The sequence below is a fragment of the Delphinapterus leucas genome, chromosome 17, assembly GCF_059928025.1.
Source record: "Delphinapterus leucas isolate spDelLeu-1000000601 "Yukka" chromosome 17, BTC_Dleu_Yukka2, whole genome shotgun sequence".
NCBI lineage: Eukaryota > Metazoa > Chordata > Mammalia > Artiodactyla > Monodontidae > Delphinapterus > Delphinapterus leucas.
This window is the reverse complement of record NC_143145.1, coordinates 45,827,690-45,835,424: the sequence shown is the minus strand read 5'-3', so window position 1 is coordinate 45,835,424 and position 7,735 is coordinate 45,827,690.

Below are 7,735 nucleotides of genomic sequence, written 5' to 3'. Positions count from 1 at the left end.
ATATGGAAAGGTTGAAAATCTGAGGAAGGGAAAAGATACACTAGGCAAATACAGAGAAAGCTTTTATAGCTGCACTAATAATAGACAAATTAGATTTTAGACAAAACATTAAGGGAGGTAAAGAGATCCTCTTCATACTGATAAAAGGATTAAATTCATCAGAAAAATATATTAATTTAAAATTTGTATGAACCTAATAATATCACCTCAAGAAATAGAAAATAAGAATTTCCTATATATTGAGACATAAAAGTGTCAACAATTTCAAAGAACTGACATCATATAGGGACTGTTAACTGATAAAAAGGGAAATGAAATCTAAAAGTTAATACCAAAAAGAGAACTAGAATATTCCCAAATGTTTGAAAATTAAATCTTCCATGAGTTAAAAATAAATTAAAATGGGAATAACATATTTTAGACTGAATGATAGCAAAATCTTAGAAACATGCATGTTGGAACTATAGTAGTACTTAGAAAGCAGTATATAGCTTTAAATACCTATACTAGAAAATAAGATTAAAACAAATAAAATGAGCATCCATCTCAGACATTAGTAAAGGAAAGTAAAGTAGAAGAAAAGATAAAGATAAGATCAGAAGATAAAGATCAGAAATTAGTGATATAGAACAGGAATATACAAAGATGAAGATCACCAAAACCAAGAGTTCGTTCTTTGAAAAAAAATTAATACAATTAAGAAATATTTGCATGTATGAAATATATCAGTCAGAGTCCAGGCAGGAGACAGAAACCATATCACTAATTTCAAAATCTAATAAAAGAGATAATTAATAGCAGAGGATAAACTACTAAGAGAGGGAAAGAGAATTCTAACCAATATAGAAAAAGCAGATACAGGGATAGCCTAGAGCTGAGAGAAAGTACCCAAGGAAGGAAGAAGCTTGAAGAAGGGTCCCTACAAGGATGAGGTTCACACCTCAAGGGGAGGGTGAGGCTGTGTCCTACTGCATGTCAGAGAAATTTGCTGAGGTGCAACAGGCCAGGGTTGGTATACAGGAAACCATGAACTGGGATGCCAGTGCAACTCACTAGGAACCTGCCTGCAGGGGTGCTGTGAAACTCCCTGAACAGTCATCCACTGAGGTGTCACTGAAATGCATGACATGAGTGTCACCAGGTGTCCCCGATGAAGCTGGCAGCTATGAACCACAAAAACAAGAAGAAAACACACTAGGACCAGGAAGATAAAGCCTCTTCTTCCTATAGATCCTCTCCAGCGTGCTCTACTAACAAATCTCAATATTGTGTGAGTTGGCAGAAAAGAAATATGTGCAAGATTTAGCTCCAGTATCACAAAGCTAAGGCAAGGAAGGGTAAGAGAAAAAAATAAATCAATAATTGGCACACATGGAATATTATATGATAATGAAAGTGAACAAATTGCAGCTGGCTGCAACAAATATAATGTTACTTTAAAGGAGCAAATCACAAAGAAATGTATATACTATGATTCTGTTTCACATAGAGTTGAAAAACAATGATGGTAAAAATATAATGTATAGCAAGAACATTCTTGCCATAAAGTTACTGTTGTATCTCAAGGAGGGAAGGAAAGCATTGTGCTTAGTAAGACACGCACAGTGGTTTCAGGTGGGGGCCAGTCCTGTCAATAATCCTCCCTTTCTTGATCTGTGTGGTGGGTACAAGGTGTGCACTTTATAACAATTTGTTAAATTATGATATGTTTAATAATGTTCTTAATGTACCTATACAAGCTTATTGTTATTGTTTGCCTAACATATCTTTCCATTCTTTATTTTCAACCATCTTGAATATTTAGATGTGTTATATCTCTGTCTAGAGAGCTCAGGGGATTCACTAAAGTGGTGACATGGGCTGAGTAACTGAAGAAACAATAGTCTTAAGGGACAACTCTAATTCCTTATTCTGAGGTGTTATATTTTGAATAATGAATCTCTGACTTTTAGTGCTAGAGCCTTTGAAGTTTAAATTGCTTGTTGAATAGATGAATAAACTAGAACTCAGTTAAATGATAAGCCTAAGTTACGTGACAACTTGGGGCTAACAACTCATCTACAGGAGGTCTCCTGGCTCTCAGTTCAGTGTTATTTCTATTACCTCATATATTACATATTACGTACCTTCATAGAATGCATCCTAGCATCAGCTGGAGTCTAACTGGGGAAAATGTGTTGATCCTATGTAGTCCTATACATAACATATATTCTAAAAAGTCCTAGTAGAACAGGCTATAGAAGTGAGCTACTTTGATCACTTTTCTTTTAGGTTTTAGTTAAGCAACAGGAAATATGCATGTATCAATTTTGTCAAACTAGGTTAGTAACTCTTTGAAACAAGGGCCATGTTTTCTACTCATTGTATTCTTCCCTCTTCAGTGACTATCATGACATGGGATATGAGTTGGAGCTTTCTTATTTCATATTTATAGGAAAAAAAGCACATAGTGTGTAAGAATTAATGAATAGGGGCTTCTCTGGTCGTCCAGTGGTAAAGAATCCACCTTACAATGCAGGGACGCGGATTCGATCCCTGGTCAGGGAATTAAGATCCCACATGCTGCAGGGCAAGTAAGCCCACGTGCCACAACTGCTGAGCTTTCATGCCTCAACTAGAGAGGCTGTGTGCCGCAAACTACAGAGCCAACACACTGTGGAATCCGTGTGCCACAACTACAGAGCCCACATATCCTGGAGCCTGCACGCCACAACTAAAGAGAAAACCCGTACACCACAACTAGAGAGAAGCCCGTACGCCACAAGGAAAGATCCCGCATGCCTCAGTGAAGATCCTGCATGATGCAACTAAGATGTGAGGCAGCCAAAATTAATTAAATAAATAAATTAATAAATAAATCTTTTTTAAGAAAAGAACTAATGAATACATTTCTTTCTTTCTTTTTTTTTTTTTTGCTGTACGCGGGCCTCTCACTGTTGTGGCCTCTCCCGTTGTGCAGCACAGGCTCCGGACGCGCAGGCTCAGCGGCCATGGCTCACAGGCCCAGCCGCTCCACGGCATGTGGGGTCTTCCCAGACCGGGGCACGAACCCATGTCCCCCGCATTGGCAGGCGGGCTCTCAACCACTGTGCCACCAGGGAAGCCCCATGAATACATTTCTAAATGCCCTTTCAATTTATTTAACCTGAGAATTGGTTCCATTCTTTAGATATGTAGTTCTGATCAAACTGATAAATTCTTCCACCAGTCCTCCGAACCTCATTCTAGTCAATGTGGCTCAGACTTGGCCTTAGATTTTGTATATCCTATAGCTCTGTGGGATAGTTTGGAGTTGTATGTTCAAATAGGTTTTGTTTTTTCAGTGTTTTTGGTTTGAAAGTATCAAAAAAATCTACAGCCAGTTTGAGCTAAATAGTAATTACTGTCTCATGAAACTTAGAATTCTAGGAACAAAGCCAACTTCAGATATAGCTACAACCTGGAAATCAGAGATTATCATTAGGGTTCTCTTTTACTGTTTTGCTTGTCTCTCTACTTGATTTCATTCTGCAGGCAGGGGCTCTCCTTGTGGCCGTCAGAATGGCTTCTTGTACATCTTCCTAGACTCCTTGTTAGTTCAAGTAAAAAGCCTTAGGAAATACTATGGCTGGCTCTAGGAGAATCATGTGACCATATTGGAATGGCCAGCCTTGGGTCATATCCCCTATGACCTTGTCACTAGCTATGCTACAATGACAATATAACTAACTCCATCCCACAGAGCTCAGTGCGACAGAGAACAGCTAAGAACCACTCAGACATCAAGGGGTACACGTGTGTTGGTAAACAAGCAGGGAGAAAGCCACTTGGACTCCTAAATGGTGCCAAAGGATGTCAGCTTCCTGAAGGCAGGGTCAGTGTCCACTGTCCCCAGCACAGTGGCTGACACATACTAGATGCTCACGAAATGCTCATCAAACACATCATTTTCTCACCCATGTAAAATGACAACTCAACTAACTATACCTGTTAGCTATGAAAACAACTCACTGGTCACCTCTGTCTTTGAAATCTTTAAATGCTGGCACATATGAAGAGAGGCTTGTCAGTGAGCATTTATGGAGAAAAGGATTATACAATATGAGGTCTGGAGGTTCTCCTGGTGATTCCCACCTTTTCTGTTGCTGTGAAATGATTGTTATTCAAACGGCACTGGAACAATAACTGAACCATGCTAACATCAAACAAAAGCAGCCCCTGGATTTCCTGACAAACCAGAAATAATTTGCCAGGTGCAGGCAGCATACTTATGCTGGCATTTGTAAGTTCTTACCTGTGGCAATAAATATTGGGAGGGAGACATGTCAGTGGTCTTGGGGGTGGTTGAACCATAGTTAGTTGATTTATGGTGTTCCAAACCCAAGCAGAAACTACCTCCTTGCCTCAAGTACATGCAGGGATTCTTGGCAATATGTATGGACAGAATGGAGCTTACCTAAACCTGCTTTCCATTGACTTTTACTCTCATATTTGCTTCTGCTAAGAAATTGAAAATGACTAAAGGCAACAAATAAAACCTGTGGCCAGATCATAGCTCTGCAGTTGTTTGGCAAAGGTTAGGCGCAGTGAGTGAATAGCCAAAGGAAAACAACTTAGGAATCCACAGTCGAAAAGATTTAAACGCATTTGTTTCAGCATGTACCCTCATATGCCTCCTAGTAGACAGTTGCTGTTCAAGGGTGCATGCCATAGGGATATTTGGTATATATGACAATTAAGGGAAATGTCACCAAACCCTTCTTGGACTAAAGCCCAATACTCATTCTCTGTATTTAACAGATTCTCAGTGGGCATAGCAGAGCTGAGACGTCTCAACCATCGTGTGCCAGGGAAGCATTATCTAGAGGTTTGGAACAAAATTGAGAATGGGATCATTAGAAATAAACAGGGTATAAGGAAAGCAGAGCAGCCTAGAGCCCAGTGGTGCACTATGCGTTGCATGACCTATATTTAAACCACAGCATCCTGCTGGTCAGGCCATAAAGGGGATGCCTGGAGGAATCCTGAACAGGAAGGGGAGGGGAGGTGTGAATGACATGAATGCAAATGTCCAAAGTCAACAAAATTAATTTTCTCACAAGGCTCATGATCATGAGGTAGGGCAAAGAAGACAGAAGGCAAAGGTGGAAGTTACTTTGGCAGGTAATGGATCATGGGGAGAAAAGCATCATGCCTCTTCTATAGGAATGCTGCTTCCTAAAGGAAACCCCTAAGCACAACTGATGGACACTGTGGTCCCTGTGGCTTTTGCCACACAGGGGATGCTAATTCAATGACAGCCAAGCAGGCAGGGGAAAAAGTGAGTATACTCAGCCTAGAGTTTTCCATGAGCTGTCCTTGCCTTGCTCAGAATCACTCTATCATCTCTTTTGAGAGGTTCCCACCTTGGAAAATTTGAGTGGTTCCTTTATACCAGTGGTTCTCAAACTGAAGTGCTTCAGAGTGACCTGTGTGACTTGTTAAAACACCCATTCCTGGGCCCTCCCCTTAAAGTTTTTGATTAAATAGCCCTGGAGTGGGACTTGAGAATTTGCTTTTTTTTTTTTTTTTTGCGGTACGCGGGCCTCTCACTGTTGTGGCCTCTCCCATTGCAGAGCACAAGCTCCGGACGCACAGGCCCAGCAGCCATGGCTCACGGGCCCAGCTGCTCCATGGCATGTGGGATCCTCCCGGACCGGGGCACGAACCCGTGTCCCCTGCATCGGCAGGCGGACTCTCAACCACTGCGCCACCAGGAAAGCCCAAGAATTTGCATTTCTAAATTGCCAGCTGATACTGGTCCTGCTTGTCCCTGCAGCAAACTTTAAGACCCACTGCCTTACAGTACACAGCCATATATATGTGGCTTTGATTCAGTAGAGATTTGTTTTTTGCCTCAGCTTCCCTGATTTCATGAAAAGGCTAGTAGGAAAAAGTAAGTAAAAAGTAAACATGTTAATGTTCACTAATTCCCTGGAGTATGACTACTGGCAGCTTTGCCTGTGATATATTTTTTTTTTCTGTTTCATTTGTCCATAGGGAATATGAACTTAGGTATTCTGCATGTCTCCCCTCTCTATCATGACAGTTTTCCTTGCCTCCCAACTCAAATGGCAGAACCAGGTTACAAGCCTTTGGTTGTCATGTCAAGCCTCCAATCTTCCCTGTAGTGCTACTGTTATACCACCAGGGCAACAAGGCAAATTCATAGTGAATGACTGGCAAAGATTATACATTTCTCAAGAGACTCTGATGCCTTTTTTGTACAACCAGCTTAATTAAGAATCCTTGACAGTATATTAACCACAAGCTTATGGATCTCAATATGCCAGTCAAACATAATGAGATAAATGCAAATGTCAAAGTACAGACTCTTTGCCTAGGAACATCTAAAGGCTTAAAGCTGTACCTTCAGTCAGTTGTCAGAAAGCGATGGGAATAGCTGGGCCTGGGGAGGCCAGGGTTTGCACGTTAAAATGTAAATATCTATGGCAAGACCTCCAGGACTGAGCTATGCTATATCCACGTGGGATTTCAGGGTATGAAAATGAAGATAAAAATCTTTGGCTTACAAACTCACATTAAGATAACAACAGCAACAACAGCAATAATAATATATTCCAAGACACTTCTAAAGAATAGGGCTTGAAGTCAGGAGCCAAAATCAAAACTTGTATTCAGGGCTTCCCTGGTGGCGCAGTGGTTGAGAGTCCGCCTGCCGATGCAGGGTACACGGGTTCATGCCCGGGTTCAGGAAGATCCCACATGCTGCGGAGCGGCTGGGCCCGTGAGCCATGGCCGCTGAGACTGCGCGTCTGGAGCCTGTGCTCTGCAACGGGAGAGGACACAGCAGTGAGAGGCCCGCGTACCGCAAAAGAAAAAAAACTTGTATCCAGGTCTGTCACTATAACAGACAAGCCAAATGACGGCTCAGTGTCTGAATAGCTAATGAAGTAGGAATGATAGTAGCTGCTTGTATTTGTTTCATAATAATTTGTATCAGAATAAAGAGTAATACATTTAATTATATTAATTTATCTTTTTAATGACTGGGATAATAAAATGGCTAAAATATAGGACTGTTACCTACTTGGTCTATCTGGCTCTGGGCCAGATTCGATGATATTGTAACAGTTGAACAAGTTGTAACTTAAAGCTGACTAACAGATGGTTGGGAACCTGAAACACGTGTTGCAGTGGCTGAAGGGCTCTGTCTTGCTAGGTTTGGTGGTGTTTGCCATTTTTACTCAAGACCTGAATTGAAAGTACAGCTATCACATATATGTGACACAAATTTGGAAGAGATAGCTAATATCGTCTATGAATAGATCAAGAGCCAAATATATTTTCTTTTCAGTTTGACGATAAGGTGACTTTAATAAGTCACACATTAACAGAGGTAAATATAAGGCTCTCTACCAAGACAAAAAAAAGAAAGATCTACACAGCAAATTCTACCCGTAGGATAGGTGACTTAAAAATAATATGTGCAGAAGAGACTTTAAGATTTCACTATGAAGCATTAATGTGTTTTGGATTCTAAGATAGTTAATGTGATCTTTGTTGCCTTTAATGGATTATAATGTACAGAATGAAAGAAGTGATAATGTTGCTGTAAATTAGCCAGACTTATCTCCAGAGTGTCTTCCTCAGCTCCAGATACCTCTCCATTGAGTACAGAGAAAAGCAATCAAGTCAGGGAAGCAAATGGTTTCACATAAAGTGCGGTTGAATGAAACAGGAGATTTTAGCCCTT